Here is a 23,740-nt window from a genome sequence, read left to right on the forward strand (position 1 = left end):
TAGAATGAGAGGCATATAGACTGTGAGAAATGTCCATGTTCCCTGTGGTCAGTGGTCACCATTGTTGACATTTCCTGTGTTTTGCTTCCAGGTTGGCTGTGGCTTGTGGATTATTTGTATCTAAAACTTCTGTTTCATTCCACTTGCCTCAGCCTCTGGAGTAGGTGGAATTATAGGCGTATGCCACCTCCACCGGACATCGTAGGGCTTTTTTCAGACTTGTAACCATTCGACCATTTCTCTTTTTTTCTTTTTTGACTTCTAGGCCTTTGACTAAGTAATTAATGCTCAGATGAATACAGTTCTTACAGCCACATTCTCTGGTCACTGCTGGTCAATCTCTTCATTTATAAATTAATGGCTATAGTTTTCTTCTGTTCATTGAGTACTTGCCTGTTGGTCAGAGAGATTGTGTGAAAATCATACCTAGTTGGATTCAGTAGAAGATAAATAGATTAGATGTCCTGTCCCCCAAATTTCACACATATAGTATGCCTAATAATGAAGTCATCAATTTTGTTTGTTTGAAGTAGGGTTTTGCTTTATTGCCTAGGCTGGCCTCAAACTCTTGAACTCAAGTGATTCTTCTGCCTCAGCCTCCCAAGAACTACTGGCACTGAGTGCCACTGTTCCTGATTGAAGAGTTATTAATTTTTTTAAATTTCATTTTTGAATTAGCATACATTAATAATACAAGGGGATTTCATTGTGATAATTCCACACATATATACAGTGTACCTTGAATAAGTTCCCCTCTCCATTATATTTCTATTCCCTTCTCCCCAAGAATCATTAATTTTAACGGAATCTATTTCCCATAGGCAGGGCCAGGACTATAGATAGACTGCAGGGATTGAGTTTAACCAATGGAGGAGACAGGACGCGCCAGTGAACCTAAATTAGGAATGGTGTGTCTTCCAAAGAAATAATTAGAAGGGCAGCTTGCTCTTTGCACAAATCCTGGGGTGATGTGTTGGGTGTAAAAGCTGTAAATATGGCTAGGATTTTAGTCAAGGCAGACAGGGAAAGGAGAAAACAAGTGTTCTGTATTTGATTTTGGTATCCCATGGGCATGGGTGAGTTTGGGGGGAGGGGGATACAGTTGGTCCTTATGTTGTAGTTATGGCACTGACCAGTGATTAGCTATATAGGTGAGCCCCTTTAGTACAGGCATCCTTATGAGGAGAAAATAATAAGCTTTGTGATAATTAATTCCTTTATTCAGTAAATGTTTACTGAGTATCTACTACATGTCAGGCATTACTCTAATATTGGAAGCATTTTTTTTCTGTGCTTGTTCATTTAAGGTGCTATACAAATTGTGTTTCTACTTCTAGAAGCTTGCAATCTTAACTTTATTGTGTAAATTACTATATTATGAACTTAGAACAAAGGAATATAACTTTGACAAGTACAAGTTAATTTTGCATTATCACCTAGATGGGTAAATGCTTTCATTGAAAGAAATCTGTGAAGAAATCTGGGAAGATTGAGATGTGCAGAGCCAGGTGGCTCACTCTTGTAATCCTAGCTACTTGACAGGCTGAGATTGGTAGGCTTGTGGTTCAAGGAAAGCCTGGGCAAATACACGGAAAGACCTCCAAAGTAACCACAGCAAAATAGGCTGGAGGTGTGACTCTAGTGGTGGAGCACCTGCTTTGTAAGTGTGAAGCCCTGAGTTCAAACCCCAGTCCACCAAAAACAAAAAAACAAACAAAAGAAGAAAAGAAAAAAATTTAGATGTATAAACTAATTAGACTTGAAAAAGAAGATAACCTTAGTTCTGTGTAATACTTTTACTTCTATTTGAAGTTAGTGCTCAGTGGCTGCTGTTCCTGAGTACTGTTCTGTGGTATAATTAAAATCTGCTGCTCTTTCCACAAATCCAGCTATTTGTTTTTTGGTAGGTTTTGCTGTAGTTTGCCATCTTCATTTTTCCACATTGACTGTGTATATGTAACTGAGTTAAAATAATTTGCATATATATTTTTTCCAATTCCCTTTTCAACCTCCTCTCTTTGTTGCTGTTTTTTTTTTTTTTTTTTTTTTTGAGACAGGGTCTCACAGTGTAATCTAGTCTGGCTTTCAACTTGAGATCCTTTTGGCTCAGCCTTCTAAGTACTGGGATTACAGGTGTGTATCACCACACCCACTCTTAACACAAGAGTTATTTGCTACGTATTTTTTCTGTATATTATGGAATAACTACATAGTTGATCTCTTGACTTTTTCTTATCCTAGATTGAAAGCAAAATTTTTGTTTTGTTTTTTTGTTGTTGTTGAAGAAGATATTTGAATGGTTAATTTTTTGGAGAACTTTAGCAGCAATAGATAGAATGTTCCTGCTTAGTGACAAACGGAGTGCCAACTTGATCAGTGGACCTAGTTTATGTCTACAGAACATTCCACCCAACTTCTACACAATATACATTCTTTTCAGCAGCCCACGGAACCTTCTCCAAAACAGATCATATCCTAGGGCACAAAGCAAGCCTCAGCAAATATAAGAAAATAGAAATTATACCATGCATTCTAGCTGATCACAATGCAGTAAAACTAGAACTTAACAACAAAAATAAAGACAAAAAACATGCAAACAGCTGGAAACTGAATAACTCATTGCTTAATGAACAAGGAGTCATTGATGCAACAGAAGAGGAAATTAAAAAGTTCCTGGAAGTCAATGAAAATGAAAACACAATCTACCAGAACCTATGGGACACAGCAAAGGCAGTTCTGAGAGGAAAGTTTATAGCCATGAGTGCATATATTAAAAAGACTGAAAGATCTCAAATCAATGACCTAATGATACATCTGAAACTCCTAGAAAAACAAGAACAAGCAAATCCCAAAACAAATAGAAGGAGAGAAGTAATAAAAATAAGACCTGAAATCAATGAAATAGAAACCAGAAAAACCATACAAAGAATTAATGAAACAAAAAGTTGGTTCATTGAAAAAATAAACAAGATCGACAGACCCCTGGCAAACCTGACTAAAATGAGGGAGGGAGTGGGGGGGTAAGGGAGGGGACGTGGGGAAGTGGGGAGAAATGACCCAAGCAATGTATGCACATATGAATAAAATAAAAATTAATAAATAAATAAATAAAAATAAATAAAAGTGCATTAAGGTAAACCAGAAGTGGTGGTGCATGCCTCTAATCCAAGGTACTTGAGAGGCTGAGATAGAAGGATGAGAGTTCAAAGCCAGCTTGGCAACATAAAGTGCATTAAGGTATCTAATGCAGAAAATTTTCAATATTTGTATTACATAGTGTTGGCAGAAACAACTATTTTCATATAAATTATTTTATATATTAAAAAATTCCTTTTTATGCAGCATGTGGGAAAAGACCCATCAAGGTTAAATGATATGCTGGGGGCATAACACTATTTAGTGATAGGTCCAATTTTATTTGTTTTACTTTTTTTTTTCTATTTTTTCCTTTTTTTTTTCAGTGCTGGGGACCGAACTCAGGGCCTTGCACTTGCCAGGCAAGCGCTCTTCCACTGAGCTAAATCCCAACCCCGATAGGTCCGATTTTAGTCCAGAGCTTCTTAGTCCCATCAAAATGATTCTTAAATGGACAGAATAATCCACAGTAAGTACAAGAACAGGCCTTATGTCTATGTGCTGAGAAGATACAGGCATTGATGAAATTGAGAAAACAGTCTTCTCTTTATACTAGATCCCTAAATGTGCAGCTAGCTTTCTGGTCTGGTGGGCATAATAAATGTGACTAATAACAAAATAACAAAATTTGAGAGCAAATTTGAAGGCAGACTGGAAGGAAATACAAGATCTGGTAGTGGTAGTAGTTGTTTTGGGTCTTGCCTGCTGCTGGATCACAGTAAGCACCATTCACTTACAAAATTGGAAGTCTATTAAATCCTCTAGCTTGCAGGCCCATGGTAAATGTGTGTTCCTTGTAATTGAGTTATGGCTGCTAGGAGACTATAAACCTGGAATTTATGGCAACAGAAGTCTTAAGTATTCCAAACATTGCAGTATGGGTAGAAGGAACCCTTTCTTAAGGGAGTAGGATCTAATACCTATTTGGAGGTTGAAATGAATCAACAAACGGTTTCAGAAGAATGCTGTTTTTAAGTCCAGAGAAAATGGGCTTCTGTTTCCAGACTTATATAAATCTGGTGGTTTGGGCATGTCATGTGGATATAAAATACAGTCTTTCCTATTGAGAGGTTCTATTTAATTTTAAGCAAAAAGATTCAATGTCTATGATGACTTTTTATTTTTTTTTAATTATTCCAAACCTGGTTATAGATCACCCCCCCCCCCTTCCCACTGGATACCAGTTGGTCTTAAACTCCTTAGATTTGTATTGTTTGCAGATCTCTCTCCTTTTTTCTCACAATTTAAAACGAACCAGGAGAGGGCTGGAGGTGTGTAGCTCAGCTCAGCTCAGCTCAGCTCAGCAGGAGAGTACTTGCCTAGCATGAGTGACACCCTGGGTTCAATCTCCAGCACTGCTAAAACGAACAACGAAATTATCCCTGAACAAGTTTATCTTCCTTAAAAGAAGTTATACCCATAACAAGAATATGTGATGGAAAATTTTTAAATGAGTTGTCAGTACAATAGCATTATTATTTTAGCATTGATTGTACATTTATTAAATGATAAGTACCAAAACTTTTTATATTTACCAATTGTTACATAATGTGCTATAGTTTGTAAAAATGCTTGCTTATTATCAATAAGTTTAATTCAATGTCCCCAGAAATGTCTTTGATTTTTATTTATTCATTTGTTTATTTGCTTATTTATTTATTTATGTGGTACTGGGGCTTGAACTTAGAGCCTACACCTTGAGCCATGCACTCAGTCCTTTTTTCTGAGGAGTTTTTGTTTTTGAGATAGAGTCTCACGAACTATTTGCCCAGGCTGGCTTCGAACCGCGATTCTCCTGATCTCTGCCTCCTGAGTTGCTAGGATTACAGGCATGAGCGAATGCACCCAACTAAGAAATGTCTTTGATTTTTTTGTTGTTGTTTGTTTTTTTGTTTCACAGTACTAGGGATCAAACCCAGGGCCTTGCTACGAGCTGGGCAAGTTCTCTGCTACTGAGCTGTTTTCCCCCAAGTCCCAAGAAATGTCTTGTGAAGTAGGTGGTATTCATTTTAGTAGATAAGGCTCAAGAGATTGTGATATTAATGATTACAATTTATTGTGTATTGTTAATGCCTAATATCACAGTAAACACTTAACTTGCATCATTTTATGTAACCTTCAAAACCACACTATGAGGCAATTACTGCTTTCAACCGTATTTTTCAGATGAGGAAACTGAGGTTGAGAGTGGTTAAGTAACTTGCCCTAGATTACAAAGCTAGTAGTAAGTAGTGGAATAAACAGGCGAAGTCACCAGTAGTTATGAGACACTTGGGTGAATTAGAAAAAGGTCCGCCCACGGTGGTGAACCAGTTAGGAAGCTGAACTTCCTCTGACCTAGCACACTACTCTGGGTAGTAACTTGGTTGCCTGTGGTTAGCTGCCACTTCTTTCAGTACCTGTTGCCCCTGCTCCAGGATATCTTAGTGAGCTCAGCCCCATTTTGCTTCCTTGGTGCCTGTGTACTGTGCACAAATGGAACCACCTTACCCAGTAGTCTTAAAAGCAAGATTTCAGTCCAGGTCTGGCCCCAGAGCTTGTACTCTTATGTAATAGCATACTGCCAATTAGTGGTAGAGTTAGGCTTTCAATTCAAGTTTTTCTGACTGTAAACATTTTCCTCTTTCTCTTTTGTGCTGTACCTGTTGGTTGAATTACAAATGACACTAGGATCCTATACTACCCATTCTCAGTGCTTGGGTGATGCTAACTAATGACACCTCAGGATTTAAATGGGAGGAGCCATAGAGTTATAACCTCACATGTCTTGTAACTAACTGTGTTCTTTGTGAAATGTGGCTTGAGAGTTGTATAATAATTGCACAGTCAGTAAAACAGGAGATGGCAGGAAATCTGGAGATTAGCACCAGGAAATTACCACCATTACCTCTTCCAGCTGAAGAAATACAGGAAGGTACATTATTGCACAGTGAGTACAGACGTTGTTGTTTCAGGAAAAAAGTGTAATTTGGGTAAGAACAAGTATAAAATACTTCATCTCTCTTTTTCCCTTATGCCCCTCACTCCCCCCCCCCCACCTCAAAAGTATAGAAAGCTCTGTAAAAAGGGAATCAGTAACCAGGGTAAAGATCAGTTAGAGATGAATCAACATGGGTCATAACACGTGTACACGAAAGCAATGCTAGGAATATTTCTATATAGCTATCCTCAACTCAACTAGCAAAAACACTTTGTCTTCCTTGGTAGGTTTGTCTCTCTTCTTCAACAAAACTAGTGATAAAAGGCAGAACAGGACCTGCCTGGCACTGAGGGGGAAAGGGGAGAAAGGGTGGGAGAGGGGGGCAGGGGAGAGAAATGACCCAAACAATGTATGCACATGTGAATAAAAGAATAATAAAATTAAAAAAAGAAAGCTCTGTAAAAATTGCTATTTTTGAATATAAGTTTTCACTGAGGTGGCAACCTGCATGTCATTGCTAAAGGATAAAAGTAGTCCAAAAAAAGGCCATAAAATTAGAATAACATCAGGCAGATTTTATATTTCTAAATCTCTGAAAAGAGGAAAAGAATTCATTTATTGTTAACAATAGTGGTTTGAAGTGACCATTTGAAGAAGTATTTGGTAGTACCTACCAGATAACAGTCAGTCAGATTCTCTTCAGTAATGAACTCTGCTTCGATGGCTGGAGGCATGGCTCAAGTGGTACCCAAGCATGAGGCCCTGAGTTCAAACCCCAGTACCACAGAAAAATAAATAAATAAATGGAAAGAAAGAAAGAAAAGAAACCCAAAAAACTTCTGCTCCTTCTCCCCTTGGAAATATTCGTGGAAGCAACCACCTATGCTGTGTAATACACACAGGTGGAATTGTGTGCTGGTACACAGAGAAATGACATGCAAAGTCTCCGCCCCGTGAAGGGAAAGCCCAATAGAGCTGTTACCGCAACCTGTTGCTCTTTTCTGAAAGCATGAATAGGCAGTGTTCAATTGCTGGAAAAAATACATATATATGGCTGGCATTGCTAGGTTTTTAGAGTCAGGGCCTTGTACTTGCTCAGCAGTTGCTCTACTACTTGAGCCCAGCCACCAGCCCTCCATTACTTTAGTTATCTTTTGGATAAGATCTCATGTTTTTGCCTGGGGCTGGCCTTGGACCTGAATACTTTGTCTTCCCATTTAGCTGGAATTTTAGGTGTGCACCACCATGCTGGGCTTGTTGGTTGAGATGTGGGCCTTACTAAGGTTTTTTGTTTTTTTTTTTTTGCGTGGGCTGGCCTCAAACTGCTGACCTTGAACTACGATTCAGCTCTGTCTCCTGAGTAGCTGGGATTATTGAGCCACTGCACCAGCATAGAACTAATTATTTTACTTCAATTTGCCTAGGGGTGGATTAGGCTTATTGATGAATGTTAGTTAAAAAATAGGCAAATGATTTTTCTGAATGTATCAGTTTTCTGGTTTTCTTTAAAAGCAGAAATCACAAAACCATAAAGCTAATTAAATTCCAGTTTTAAAGACTCTCTTTATTTTCTTGGCTTTGAGAAATTTGACTTAAAAAAAAAAACCCTCCCTTTTCCATAATAGTATTTTTACATTTTATTATTGAATATAGATTTAAAGATAGATTTAAGAAGTAACGTAAGCGAAGGCAATGATACTACTTTTTGGAAAAAGAGGTTCTTAAAATGCAGGATTTAATGGAATGAGCTTCAAAGGTAAAAGACTCATTTTGTAGCGCTGCATTTATTCAGTTGTGTCATTAAGGTTATATTATGTTCTGTTCTCAAGTCTCCTTGTAGGGTAATGGTCCTACTCATCTTAGAAACAGCAAGTTTGAATAAAGTCGATAAAATTTGCTTTAAAATAAAAAACTCTAGGTACAAAAATAAGGTTATACTATGACATAGACTGAACGTTTGTGTTCCTCCCTAGATCATGCATTTAACCCTAACCCTCAATGTGACTATTTGGAGATAGGGCCTGTGAGACAATGAAAAAGGTTAAGTGAGGTTATAAGGATGGGGCCCTGTTTGTTTTTTTTTTTATGATACTGGATATTAAACTCAGGGTCTCATGCTCTCTAAATAGGTGTTCTACCACTTGAGCCACTACCAGCCCTTAGAACTGGTATCTTTTCAAGAGTAAGATACATGAGAGTTCTTTCTCTTTGCCACATGAAGATACAGCTAGAAGGCAGCTATCTGTAAGCCAAGAAGAAAGCCATTACCATAAATTAACCCTGTCAGACCTTGATCTGAGATTTCTAGCCTCTAGAAGCATGAGAAAATTAATTTTTGTTGTTTAAGCTACCCACTGTGTGGTATTTTGTTGTACCTGGAGCAGACGAAGACACTGCTCCAGTTTAAATCCCACAGAACTTTGAAATCTTGGTTGAAGAAATAGTTCCCTGAAAAAATATGTTATAAGGCTTAGAAGTTATAGTTTAAGAAGAATATTTAATAAGCAATTACTCAGTACCAGACATTGTTATAGATGAATTGATGATCTAGTCTAATTAGTCTGCTTTTTGTGTGTGGTCCTAGGGATTGAACTTGGGGTCTCAACATGCTCTACCACTGACCTACACATGCAGTCCCAGATGCATATTTTTTTTCATTTTTCTTTTATTATTCATATGTGCATACAAGGCTTGGTTCATTTCTCCCCCCTGCCCCCACCCCCTCCCTTACCACCCACTCCACCCCCTCCCGCTCCCCCCCCTCAATACCCAGCAGAAACTATTTTGCCCTTATCTCTAATTTTGTTGTAGAGAGAGTATAAGCAATAATAGGAAGGAACAAGGGGTTTTGCTGGTTGAGATAAGGATAGCTATACAGGGAGTTGACTCACATTGATTTCCTGTGCGTGGGTGTTACCTTCTAGGTTAATTCTTTTTGATCTAACCTTTTCTCTAGTACCTGTTCCCCTTTTCCTATTGGCCTCAGTTGCTTTAAGGTATCTGCTTTAGTTTCTCTGCATTAAGGGCAACAAATGCTAGCTAGTTTTTTAGGTGTCTTACCTATCCTCACCCCTCCCTTGTGTACTCTTGCTTTTATCATGTGCTCATAGTCCAATCCCCTTGTTGTGTTTGCCCTTGATCTAATGTCCACATATGAGGGAGAACATACGATTTTTGGTCTTTTGGGCCAGGCTAACCTCACTCAGAATGATGTTCTCCAGTTCCATCCATTTACCAGCGAATGATAACATTTCGTTCTTCTTCATGGCTGCATAGAATTCCATTGTGTATAGATACCACATTTTCTTAATCCATTTGTCAGTGGTTGGGCATGTTGGCTGTTTCCATAACTTGGCTATTGTGAATAGTGCCGCAATAAACATGGATGTGCAGGTGCCTCTGGAGTAACAGTCTTTTGGGTATATCCCCAAGAGTGGTATTGCTGGATCAAATGGTAGATCGATGTCCAGCTTTTTAAGTAGCCTCCAAATTTTTTTCCAGAGTGGTTGTACCAGTCTACATTCCCACCAACAGTGTAAGAGGGTTCCTTTTTCCCCCGCATCCTCGCCAACACCTGTTGTTGGTAGTGTTGCTGATGATGGCTATTCTAACAGGGGTGAGGTGGAATCTTAGTGTGGTTTTAATTTGCATTTCCTTTATTGCTAAAGATGGTGAGCATTTTTTCATGTGTTTTCTGGCCATTTGAATTTCTTCTTTTGAGAAAGTTCTGTTTAGTTCACGTGCCCATTTCTTTATTGGTTCATTAGTTTTGGGAGAATTTAGTTTTTTAAGTTCCCTGTATATTCTGGTTATCAGTCCTTTGTCTGATGTATAATTGGCAAATATTTTCTCCCACTCTGTGGGTGTTCTCTTCAGTTTAGAGACCATTTCTTTTGATGAACAGAAGCTTTTTAGTTTTATGAGGTCCCATTTATCTATGCTATCTCTTAGTTGCTGTGCTGCTGGGGTTTCATTGAGGAAGTTCTTACCTATACCTACTAACTCCAGAGTATTTCCTATTCTTTCTTGTATCAACTTAAGAGTTTGGGGTCTGATATTAAGATCCTTGATCCATTTTGAGTTAATCTTGGTATAGGGTGATATACATGGATCTAGTTTCAGTTTTTTGCAGACTGCTAACCGTTTTTCCCAGCAGTTTTTGTTGAAGAGGCTGCTATTTCTCCATCGTATATTTTTAGCTCCTTTGTCAAAGATAAGTTGCTCATAGTTGTGTGGCTTCATATCTGGATCCTCTATTCTGTTCCACTGGTCTTCATGTCTGTTTTTGTGCCAGTACCATGCTGTTTTTATTGTTATTGCTTTGTAATATAGTTTGAAGTCAGGTATTGTGATACCTCCTGCATTGTTCTTTTGACTGAGTATTGCCTTGGCTATTCGTGGCCTCTTGTGTTTCCATATAAATTTCACAGTAGCTTTTTCAATCTCTTTAATGAATGTCATTGGAATTTTGATGGGAATTGCATTAAACATGTAGATTACTTTTGGGAGTATTGACATTTTTACTATGTTGATTCTACCAATCCATGAGCATGGGAGATCTCTCCACTTTCTATAGTCTTCCTCAATCTCTTTCTTCAGAAGTGTATAGTTTTCCTTGTAGAGGTCTTTCACATCTTTTGTTAGGTTTACACCTAGGTATTTGATTTTGTTTGAGGCTATTGTAAATGGAATTGTTTTCATACATTCTTTTTCCGTTTGCTCATTGTTAGTGTATAGAAATGCTAATGATTTTTCTATGTTGATTTTATATCCTGCTACCTTGCTGTAGCTATTGATGATGTCTAGAAGCTTCTGAGTAGAGTTTTTTGGGTCTTTAAGGTATAGGATCATGTTGTCTGCAAATAGGGATATTTTGACAGTTTCTTTACCTATTTGTATTCCTTTTATTCCTTCTTCTTTCCTAATTGCTCTGGCTAGGAATTCCAGTACTATGTTGAATAGGAGTGGGGATAGTGGGCATCCTTGTCTGGTTCCTGATTTTAGAGGGAATGGTTTCAGTTTTTCTCCGTTAAGTATAATGCTGGCTGTAGGTTTGTCATATATAGCTTTTATAATGTTGAGGAACTGTTTTCGGGGGCCATTGGCTTGGTAAATCTTCTTCCAGCCTTTCATCCTTAGCCTATGCTTATTTCTGTCGGTGAGATGGGTCTCCTGTAAGCAACAAATTGTTGGATCTTCCTTTTTAATGCATTTCATTAAGCAGTGCCTTTTGATGGGTGAATTAAGTCCATTAACATTAAGCGTTAGTACTGATAGGTATGTGGTGATTCCTGTCATTTAGTTGTTTAAAGATTTGATTGTGTGTATCTAAGTTGAGGTTACTCTCTACTTTCTTGTTTTTTTTTTCCTGTGGTTTGGTGCTGCCTGTCCTTTCATGGTTAAGTTGGGTTTCACTTTCTGTGTGCAGAATCCCTTGAAGAATCCTTTGTAGTTGTGGCTTTGTGGTCACATATTGTTTTAGTTTCTGCTTATCATGGCAGACTTTTATTGCTCCATCTATTTTGAATGATAGTTTTGCTGGGTAGAGTATTCTGGGGTTGAAGTTATTTTCATTCAGTGCCTGGAAGATCTCACCCCACGCTCTTCTTGCTTTTAATGTTTCTGTTGAGAAGTCTGCTGTGATTTTGATGGGTTTACCTTTGTATGTTATTTGTTTTTTCTCTCTTACAGCCTTCAATATTCTTTCCTTAGTTTCTGAACTTGTTGTTTTAATGATGATATGTCGTGGGGTAGTTCTATTTTGATCTTGTCTGTTTGGTGTCCTGGAGGCCTCTTGCATCTGTATGGGAGTATCTTTCTCTAGATTTGGGAAATGTTCCGTTATTATTTTGTTAAATATATTACGCATTCCCTTCGCTTGCACCTCTTCTCCTTCTTCGATGCCCATGATTCTCAAGTTTGGTCTTTTGATGGAGTCGGTGAGTTCTTCCATTTTCTTTTCACAGGTCTTGAGTTGTTTAATTAATAGTTCTTCAGTTTTTCCTTTAATTACCATTTCATCTTCAAGTTCTGAGATTCTGTCTTCTGTTTGTTCTATTCTGCTGGTTTGGCCTTCTGTTTTGTTTTGCAGTTCTGTTTCGTTCTTTTTTCTGAGGTTTTCCATATCCTGGCAGTTTTCTTCTTTACTGTTGTCTATTTTTTCCTGAGTTCATTTATCTGTTTATTCATCGTGTTCTCTTTTTCACTTTGGTGTTTATACAGTGCTTCTATGGTTTCCTTTATTTCTTCTTTTGTTTTTTCAAATTCTCTATTTTTGTTGTGTTGGAATTTCTTGAGTGTCTCCTGTACATTTTTGTTGACCCTATCCAGTATCATCTCTATAAAATTCTCATTGAGTACCTGTAGTATGTGTTCTTTTAAGTTATTCTTGTGGGCTTCATTGGGTCCTTTGGCATAGTTTATCTTCATTTTGTTGGAGTCTGGCTCTGAGTTTCTGTTCTCTTCATTCCCCTCTGGTTCCTGTACTAATTTTTTGCTGCGGGGAAACTGGTTTCCCTGTTTTTTCTGTCTTCCCGTCATTGTTGTTGGTGTTGTTACTGTCCCTGTACTGCGTGCAATTAAGTATTTTCTAGCTTGTAATAATAACAATGGTCATATTTAGAATGGAAGGATGAGCTGAGATGGAAAGCAAGAAGTTAAAGAAATGGGAAAAACAAATACACAGAGTGGAGGCAGAAAATGGAACAAGGTGTCAGACAAGATTTCAAAGGTATAAACAGGTAGCTTTAGAGTACTAATCGACAGTAAGCTGAATAGACATTAGAAAGACAGAGAGAGGATTGAAAATCTAAAACAAAAAAAATAAAGATAAGAATAAAAATAAAAAGTAAATGAAAGAAAAATCTATTTATAAAAATGTATTAAAATAAAATGAAAAAATAAAAAATTTAAAAAAACCCGGAAAACCTCCAAGTTCAAATGCAGTGAAGTCATAGTCTCCAATCCTGGAGATGGCGCCTCAGATGTTGTTCTGTAGCTGTCTCATCAAAGGGGACGCATAAAGAGGGTGGGGTCGCCCCACCCTCTTTCCCGCATGTCTTATTTGTTCTTATTGCTTATTACTCAGTTTCTCTTTTTTCCCGGGTGGAGGTCAGTCTGTCCAGGGGGCTATGCTGCTCTGGCCGAGGCTTGTCTGTGGGGGAACCGCGGTACCGCGAAGCTCACCTGGTCCTCGTCTTCCCAAGCCGTTTGGGCGCCGGCGACTGGCACCCCGGGGGCCTCCTCGGTTCTCCGTTTAACGTGAAGTGGAGATTCTCTGCGCCGGCTGGACATGTGGGGGGGTCAAAGTTATGCCTTTTCTCGGTGATTATGCCTGCAAAGTGTGTCTCCAGCGTCTCTCCAAGATTCACTATAGGAGGCTCGCTTTCTGCTTCCTCCCTCTAACCGCCATCTTGGATTTCCCCGACTTTTTTTTTTGACACAGGGTCTCACTGTGTAGCCCATGCTGGCTTCCAGTTCTTGGTCTTCTTGCCTCAGTCCTGAGTGCTGGGATTACAGGCATGCACAACCATGCTTGGTTTGAAATTGGTTCAAAATGTAGTACAGGACTTTACATTAGATAGATCATTTTCAACTGTTTGGTGGGAGAATAAGGCTGGAGGCAAAAAAAGTGAAAATGCTGTTATTATAGTTCAGGTACCTTTATGTATAATTCGTTTGGTTAATTTTTTGGTTTAGGTTATTGGGTCACATACCGTCTGATACAGGAGAATATAGAAGGAAAAGTTAAAGAAATATAAGGTAGTAATGTTACTCTCCCTCAATAGTCCTCCCCCAAAAGAAGAAAAATAGAGAGTTATTAACCTAAACTCTTAATTTTTTCTCAAAAAGTATCTATTTGCTATCAGGAAGTAAGCAAAACAATTTAGGTTGAACTGTTAGATTTTCTGTTCTGAAGAATAAGCTTTTTTCCCTTTTGGCATCCACTCCACATTTACATACTGTTGATTTGGCCATATTTTGCCTTCCCCTGTCTGTAGCTTTCAGCTCTACTGAGTGATTTTAGGAATCAGGGCATTGTAGAATGCTAGTCAGTTGACTTGCTCTTCCTTTGTCATGCTGTGGTGATTGAGACAATTTTTGGCTTGCCAAAAAGTCCATTATTCAGTTTAATGGATCATATGATCTTGGCCACAGAAGAAATTTGTTACTTGAAGATATCAAAAAGATTCAGGGAAAATGGTTCCTAATTGGGATGGAATTTGCATGTAGGTGGGGTTTTTTCCTTATGGTTCTGCAGCATTTTAATGTATTTCGTAGGTAGGAATTTTGGCTATTTTGAAATATGAGTCTGTATTGATTCAGTGGCTGAAAGGCAGCATAATATGCTGCAGTTCATATGCCCAATTATTTTTTTGTTGTTGTTTGTTTATCAGCTGGACTGAGTTCTTACAATCCCTGCTTGAAGCTATAAACCATTTAAATGGTGATTATAGTTTTTCATTAGGAACACTATACAATAGGGAACAATTATAATTTGAATTTAAAGAGTTGCATTCTCCTAAACAGGTTTAAGGTTCGGTTTTTAATATTTCTAATTGAGATATGGGCCATAGTCTATTCAGATTAATTAAGAAATATAATTGCCATGAGGTTCTAAGTAGATTTATGTGACTTTTTGACTGTATGAAGACAATAACATTTATCTAGGGGATGGCCTGAATTTCTATAGCACAAATTCACTGTTTAGTTGACAAATCTGCTATAAATTTGTTAATGACAACATGTTTGTAAAGTAGGAAAAATGTGGCATTGCAAATGATTTTTGCCTTTAGAAAGAATGTGATATAAGGGCATACAGAATAAAGGTCTTATGAAAACATTGTGTTTTGCTTGATAACCTCAGTTTACAAGAATTGAGAGCATAATATAGTTAACTTATGACTGATTGTTTATTTTTTCATTTTTATTTTTTATTTTATTTTATTTATATGTGCATACAATGTTTGGGTTATTTCTCCTCCCTTCCCCCTGCTCCCTCCTTTACCGCCCCCCCGCCCCCTCCCTTACCCCCCTACCCCCTCACTACCCGGCAGAAACTATTTTGCCCTTATCTCTAATTTTGTTGAAGAGAGAGTATAAGCAATAATAGGAAGGAACAAGGGTTTTTGCTAGTTGAGATAAGGATAGCTATACAGGGATTTGACGCGCATTGCTTTCCTGTGCATGTGTGTTACCTTCTAGATTAATTCTTCTTGAACTAACCTTTTCTCTAGTTCCTGGTCCCCTTCTCCTATAGGCCTCAGTCACTTTAAAGTATCTGCATTAGTTTCTCTGTGTTGAGGGCAACAAATGCTATCTAGTTTTTTGGGTGTCTTACCTATCCTCATACCTTCCTTGTGTGCTCTTGCTTTATCATGTGCTCAAAGTCCAATCCCCTTGTTGTGTTTGCCCTTGATCTAATGTCCGCATATGAGGGAGAACATTTTTGGTCTTTTGGGCCAGGCTAACCTCACTCAGAATAATGTTCTCCAGTTCCATCCATTTACCTGCAAATGATAAGATTTCATTCTTCTTCATCGCTGCATAAGATTCCATTGTGTATAAATACCACATTTTCTTGATCTATTCGTCAGTAGTGGGGCATGTTGGCTGTTTTCATAACTTGGCTATTGTGAATAGTGCCGCAATAAATATGGGTGTGCAGGTGCCTCTGGAGTAACCTGAGTCACATTCTTTTGGGTATATCCCCAAGAGAGGTATTGCTGGATCATATTGTAGATCTATGTTTAGATTTTTAAGAAGCCTCCAAATTTTTTTCCAGAGTGGTTGTACTAGTTTACATTCCCACCAGCAGTGTAAGAGGGTTCTTTTTTCCCCCCGCATCCTTGCCAACACCTGTTGTTAGTGGTGTTGCTAATGATGGCTATTCTAACAGGGGTGAGGTGGAATCTTAGTGTGGTTTTTATTTGCATTTCCTTTATTGCTAGGGATGGTGAGTATTTTTTTCATGTGTTTTTTGGCCATTTGAATTTCTTCTTTTGAGAAAGTTCTGTTTAGTTCACTTGCCCATTTCTTTATTGGTTCATTAATTTTGGGCAAGTTTAGTTTTTTGAATTCCCTATCTATTGTGGTTATCAGTCCTTTGTCTGATGTGTAGCTGGCAAATATTTTCTCCCACTCTGTGGTGTTCTCTTCAGTTTAGAGACCATTTCTTTTGTTGAGCAGAAGCTTTTTAGTTTCGTAAAGTCCTATTTATCTATGCTATCTCTTAGTTGCTGTGCTGCTGGGGTTCCATTGAGAAAGTTCTTACCTATACCTACTAATTCCAGAGTATTTCCTACTCTTTCCTGTATCAACTTTAGAGTTTGTGGTCTGATATTAAGATCCTTGATCCATTTTGAGTTAATATTGGTATAGGGTGATAAACTTGGATCTAGTTTCAGTGTTTTGCAGACTCTAACCAGTTTTCTCAGCAGTTTTTGTTGAAGAGGCTATGATTGATTGTTTAGACATGCACAGGTTTTTGTTGTTGTTTTTGGGAGTTGAATCCAGGGTGTAGTGCATGCTAGGCAAACAGTCAGCTACTGAACTATATTCCCAGCCCTAGAAATGCATGTTTTAAAACAGTTTCCTCCATGAATGTTGTAAAATCTGTGAATCTGTTTCAGTAGAGGTACCACAAAAGATGAGAGATGATAGAAAGGGTAATGAGTAGGAAGGGAAGGTTTATTAGCTTTTTGTTCTGGCTCCTTCTATAAGGCGGTCATTTCTGGGACTTACCTTGTTTTAATAACCTGTATGGCTTGCTTTCTAAGCAGATATTATTTATTTATTTTTATTATTCATATATGCATACAATGCTTGGGTCATTTCTCCCCCCTGCCCCCACCCCCTCCCTTACCACCCACTCTGCCCCCTCCCTCTCCCCCCCTCAATACCCAGCAGAAACTATTTTGCCCTTCTCTCTAATTTTGTTGAAGAAAGAGTATAAGCAATAATAGGAAGGAACAAGGGTTTTTGCTCGTTGAGATAAGGATAGCTATACAGGGAGTTGACTCACATTAATTTCCTGTGCATGTGTGTTACCTTCTAGGTTAATTCTTCTTGAACTAACCTTTTCTCTAGTTCCTGGTCCCCTTCTTCTATTGGCCTCAGTTGCTTTTAAGGTATCTGCTTTAGTTTTTCTGCGTTGAGGGCAACAAATGCTAACTAGTTTTTTAGGTGTCTTACCTATCCTCACCCCTCCCTTGTGTGCTCTCGCTTTTATCATGTGCTCATAGTCTAATCCCATTGTTGTGTTTGCCCTTGATCTAATGTCTGCATATGACGGAGAACATACGATTTTTGGTCTTTTGGGCCAGGCTAACCTCACTCAGAATGATGTTCTCCAATTCCATCCATTTACCAGCGAATGATAACATTTCGTTCTTCTTCATGCCTGCATAAAATTCCATTGTGTATAGATAGCACATTTTCTTGATCCATTCATCAGTAGTGGGTAGCTTGGCTGTTTCCATAACTGGGCTATTGTGAATAGTGCTAAGCAGATATTATTAAGTCTAGTACCTCCATCCCTTTTCTTACCAACAAGTTACAGTAGCTCAAAAACTTTCCATAATAAAAATAATTCACACTATTTTATTTATTTTTTAGATTTTTTTCCCCTTTCATTGATTTATTAGCATATTATAATTGTACCAGGGGCATATTATGTATCTTAGTTAGATTCATTGCCTCCATCTTTCTCCTTTACTCCTCCTCCTCCCCTTATTTTTATTTCTTTCTAAGGTTATATATATGCAATGGAAAAGAATTAAACGTTTGGAAATTTGAAAAATCTTTTGTGTAACTCTTTTTCCCTTGTCTTTCTTTTTATGTTTAATAGGAGAAGTATAACAAGACTAGATTTCCTTGAGACTCAGGTAGATTAAATCTGGGCTCAGTCATTTAATTTGCATTACTAATTTTTAGTGAAATCAAGACTTGCCACATTTTCTGCAGCTCAAGTATGAGCTTTTATTTTTTTGATGGCCTTTCATAGTTGCTAAGTACAAAATATGCAAAACCTATTCACTACATGTAGATCACTGAAGTTATAAATTAGCAATCTGTAGTATAGGGATGATTTGATTTCTATAACCCTTTGAGTTCTAGGAATATTTGAATATTTTTCCATTTTACCTTTAAATCTTTTCTCATACATACTTTTAGGAGATTGCAGAATCCCATGACTAAAATATTAAAAATGAACATTGAAGATCTTAGTCCATTTCATATTACTTTAGTTTCTCTGTAAAATTGGTCTTTCATAGCCTTCTAATCCTTTGAGTACTTATTACAGTACTTACTGATCAACTATGGTTGAAAACCAGGTTGTTTAGCATTCTGTGGTTCTTCAGATGAACTTATTTATATAAATATACATTTCCTCTGATCTAGATAAAATTTATTAAACACTTTTCCTAGAACCAATAGATGGGGAAGTGATAATCAGAAGAGATTTTTCTTGTGGAGGAGAAATGATAGGATCTGGCCTCAATTTTTGTATCTTTTCATCACTTTAAAATCAAGTTTATTGAAGTATAATTTACCATATAATGAACAAAGCTGTTTCACATGTACAAGTAATAAGTTTGACAAGTGTATATATACATGTAATCACCATAGGAATCAAATAAATGAGCACTTCCATCCCCCACTGGTTCCCTGGCCCCTTTTGCAGTCAAAGCTACCATTGACCTGCTTTCTTTCTTACAGTTTACTTTCATATTCTCTATATAAGTGTTTATTTCAAGCTAGGATTATTTTATAGATTTTTATTATTTTAGTGGATTATTTTGATTTAGGACTTTTAAGCATTTCTAAATTAAAACAGTTTTCTTTCTGCTGTCTGTAATTATCCTTTTACCTCTAAGGATACCTAGGAAAGGTACTACACTGCAATTGACAGTTAAGATAACTGGGACACAGATATTGCAAGACTCAGAGATTACACAGGACCATGGGAATTCTTGCTTTTGAAAAGGGAACTCAAGAAATCTGGTTAGCGGAATGAAAATATTTTGATTTGATTGTATCTGGTTGTTTGTATCAAATTGGTTTACTTCATCTCTCTGTCTCTGGTGCATTAGGCTCTGATGAATTTATAAAAGATGAAAATTAAGGGTTTCCCTTGGTCCTTCCTATTATTGCTTATACTCTCTCTTCAACAAAATTAGAGATAAGGGTAAAATAGTTTCTGCCTGGTAGTGGGGAGGAGGGGAGCGAGGGGGAGGGGGGTAAGGGACGGGGTGGGGGAAGGTGGGAGAAATGACCCAAACATTGTATGCACATATGAATAAAAGAAAAAAAAATTAAGGGTTTCAGGCTTGTGTTTGAGTGCTGAATCTGTCCCCCCTCTCCCCTTTTTGAGCGATTGGTCAATCATTTTAAATTTCCTCAACTAAAAATTCAGAGTTGCTATAGGAATTTAAAGGGAATTTATGAATAGACAGAGTACATTTAATTTGGGGAGAGATTGTACTGGTTGTTTCATCTTCATCTTCTTAGGTTCTTGACTTTTAATTTAGGCAGATGTTACATGATCAGATCAATTTGAAAAACTAGTGTCTAAGGGAACACTGAAAATGTCAAGATTCTTAAAATGACTTGTACCATTTCTTGGAGTGAAAACTTTCCAAGAAGAAAAATAGGATTGAGAAATAAAGAGCAAATAATGAACTAGAGAAGAAAAACAAAAAATAAAAATGACATATTATGATTGCATTTTTCTACATCAAATTACCATACAATCTTTTTTTAAAATTTTTATATATTTTATTAGCATATAATGGTTCTACAGGGAGATACATTGTGATATTTACATATGTGCTTACAATGTCTTAGATTTACTCACTCCATCATTCTCTTTCTTCCTCCCCCCTTCTTAGAACAATTTCAGTGGCTTTCATTCTTCTGTTTTCATATATGAATACAATATACATCACCTTATTTACCCTCATTCACCCTTTCCTTATGCCCATCCCCTCCCACTGGTACCTCAGAAAAGACCCTTCATTTTTTTTTAAAGTGTGTATATTGATGGTCTAAGGGATTTTGCCTTGGTGCTTCAGGCCTGTATGTATCGTGCTTTAATCAAATTAACCCCTCCTGTTACTGACTCTTTATCACCGTGCCATAGAATAGTTCTTAAATTCTATTTCTGGGAATAACTAGAATCCTTTTACGTGAAAATAGTTAGCTATGAAGTCATTTTGTTATTTCTTGACTAGGCTGCAAAATAGACATGTCTGTTTTGCAAAGAACTTCTGTACAAAAGCTTCTGATCATTTATTGTTTTAAAAACCTTTATATAATCTCTGTGAATTTAGGATTCAATTGTCATGTTAGAAATCTGGTAAGTTAGAATTGGGCAAATCAGTTTTGACCAATTTTATGGTGTCTATTCAGTAGCTTTGATGCTGGCTCAGAAAGTTATAGGAATTAAGTTACTAAGATAACAATTTCAGCTTTTCAGGTAGTGAGTTTCCTCCACTCATATTGATTATTATTGATATACCATATTTCATTGTCTTGCAGATGCCATCAGAAAACACCATTATTTTATGCAGCATAAGAAAAATTACTATTAAAATATGACAGTGCTTATCATGAATTCTTAATTCTATGCTTATTAGAAAAAATATATATATCAAGTTTAGGGGTGTAGCTCAGTGGTAGAACACTTGTCTGGCATGTGCAAGGCCTTGGGTTCAATCCTAGCACTGGGAAAAAATTACGTATCACTCTTAGACATACAAAAAAGGAGCATATAAATGAAATTGCTTAAGATAACTCTAAAATTTCTTCATGTTCAGAGTTCAAGTCTTGTGACCTTTTTTTTTTTGTGATACTGGCGCTTGAATTCGGGGCCTACACCTTGAGCCCCTCCTCCATCCTTTTTTTGTGGTGGGTTTTTTCAAGTTAGGGTCTTGAAAAGGCTTTGAACCGTGATCCTCCTGACCTCTGCCTCCTGAGTAGTTAGGATTACAGGCGTGAGCATACTGGCACCTGGCTTTGCTACCACTTTCTTGATGTCAGTGTCAATGAAATGTCCAAACAACAAAACAGGACTCACATTTCTTGCTTACATGAACATTAAGTGACTTGTTGAAGGAAATGAAAGTGTTGGAGTTGACCATTTTTGCCATCAATAACAAAATCAAGATTCTGCTTATACAGGCAGAGAAAACTGCTGCTGTGTGTCAGAGATACCAAATTGGAAAGTGTGTGGAAAAAAGGTGTCAGTAATTTTTATGTATCTATTTTTATTAGTGTGTAAACTACATTTATTAAAGTGTAGTTACAAACTGTACAGTTCATTCATTTAAAATGTGCAGTTCAGTGGTTTTTAGTATATTCACAGAGTTGTATAGCTATCACCACAGTCAATTTTAGAACATTTTCATCACTCCATGAAGAAATACTGTACCTGTTAGATGTCCCTTCCCATCCACCCACCGTAGTCAAGCACTAATCTCATTTCCTGTCTCTGTGGATTTACCTACACTGGACATGTCTCCAAGTAGAATCATGCACTGTCTGGTCTTTAGGTAGAAGTTTAGTTATTGGTTTGAGATCTCTTTAAATATAAGCATTTATAGCTATAAATTTCCATCTGAGCGTATTTTGGCTGAATCCCACACGTTTTGTTATGTTGTGTCTTCATTTTCATTCATCTCAAATTATTTTCATTCAACTCCCAATACTGCCAAAAAATATTTTTCAAATTCCCTTTGGATTTCTAACTTTGCTCCATTTATTAGGAGTGAGCTTAATTTCCACTCATTTGTGAATTTCTCAAATTTCCTTCTATATGATTTCTGATTTTATTCCATTGTACTTAGAGAACATACTTAGTATGGTTTAAGTCCTTTTAAATTTATTGAGGCTTTTTTTTTGGACTAGCATCTCAGAACATTGTTTCTTTTAATTCTTTGAACATATTTGTAATAGTTGCTTTGAAGTGTTTGCTTCTTCAGTCTGACATCTGAGCTCTGTCAAAGGCAGTTTCTGTTGCTGTGTTTCTCTCCTGTGTATCGGTCATACTCTTCTGTTTATTTGCATGTCATAATTTTTGGTTGAAAACTTATTTTAGATAATATCACAGCAAATGAGGGTACTAATTCCATTTCCATCTTCCTCATCCATCTGGATATTGTTGTTGTTATTTACTTATTTGTTTAGTGTCTTTGCTGGGCCATTTTAGTGAAGTCTGTTTCACCTATGGTATACAGTCTCTATATATGACCTCTCTTCTGAGGTCATAGTCCTTGGTATGTGGAGAGTCACCCCGAATAATGGTGGTTTGGGCAGGGTTCTCTTTAACTGTCCCTTTCCCTCTTCTCTCTTTTAAGCCATTTGCCTCTGTGGGTATCAAACCTATCCATTAGATTGCTCCGTTATTGGTAATGCCAATGGCATTAATTTTTCCACATTTTGATGCAGTACAGTTTGCAATAGGAGTGGTTTCTAGACCAGCCTTTGAGATTTATTCTGAACTCAGAAGTACCCTTCTTAGCTTTCTCTTCCTGGTTTCTCTCTAGTCAAATTCCAGTAGTGCTGTGATTTCTCTTTTTTTAATAGACCTACTAGTTGCCTCTAAATTGTTCACCACCAAAATCTCCATTGTTTTGTTTGATCTTGGGTTTGATCTTCTTCATACTGGTAAAAGATTATTATGGCCTGCCTCTACCCTCAGGCCAAACCTGGGCTGTTAATCTGAGGCTGGGAGTGAGGATAGAGGTCTGATTCTGCCAGAGAGATGAGATACCTCTGCTTGATTTTCTGGACCTCTTCCATGTGGGATGCTTCATCTTATGAATAGGTGGAGGTGAGAGTAATTGGGTTGCAGTATTTTTGACTTGACTGCCAGGGTGGAATTTCTGTCCTATTAATAGGGTCTGGTTAGAGGAAGTGTACTCCAGGCCTCTTAGCAGTTCTTGCCTGTATATAGAACTTCACCAACATAGTAATGGGAGTATGAAAAATGTGGGTGGCCTGCTCCTCCCGGGAAGATACTATAGTCCTCCATTTGGAGTTTGGGGAAAAGAAGCCCTTTGTTATTGTTAGAACTCACCTAGAGCGAATCTTCTGTCATGCTAAAGTTCAGTACAGGTGATAGAAAGAGAGCAGGTTATGGCTCAAATGCCATAGGTTTTTGATTTAGTAGGTTTTCTTGAATAATGTTTCTTCATTTGTTGTATGCTTTTAGGACAATTTTTCATACTTTAAATGATTGTGGTTTTGCTGGTTTTTTTTCCTTTATTATTTTCATTTATAGTTGTTTTGTTGGGTAGATAGTCCACAGAGCTCCTCACATTGCTGTTTTAGAAATTGTCTCTACTTAACATTTATTTTTACCACCTTATTTTATACTTTCTAATTATCCTATTATTTCCATACTTTGTTTTCTTATGCTTTCCTCCTTTCCTGCTTTTTCTTTCTAAATATGTGTTGTTGTGACCATTTTCCTCTATACGTGCTTAGGAGTTATATGTTCTTTATATATTCTCTTAATATTTGTCCTTACAATTTTAACATACATTTCTACTTAATATATGTGTCCATATATCTGTCTTCCCCATACAGTCCAGAAACCTTAATATGCTTTTAATCCTAACATTCTTCTGTCCTTTTCTTTTAGTGTTTAATTCAATTTACTTTTCTTATAAATTGTTATTG

The 23,740-nt window shown here is 37.2% G+C and overlaps 1 protein-coding gene across 5 annotated transcripts in view; it reads left to right on the top strand.

Moving 5' to 3' along the window:
* Mcu (mitochondrial calcium uniporter) overlaps positions 1–23,740 on the top strand; it is a 166,524-nt gene that overhangs the window by 43,835 nt on the left and 98,949 nt on the right. The window lies entirely within an intron of this gene.

This window comes from Castor canadensis, chromosome 7, assembly GCF_047511655.1.
Source record: "Castor canadensis chromosome 7, mCasCan1.hap1v2, whole genome shotgun sequence".
NCBI lineage: Eukaryota > Metazoa > Chordata > Mammalia > Rodentia > Castoridae > Castor > Castor canadensis.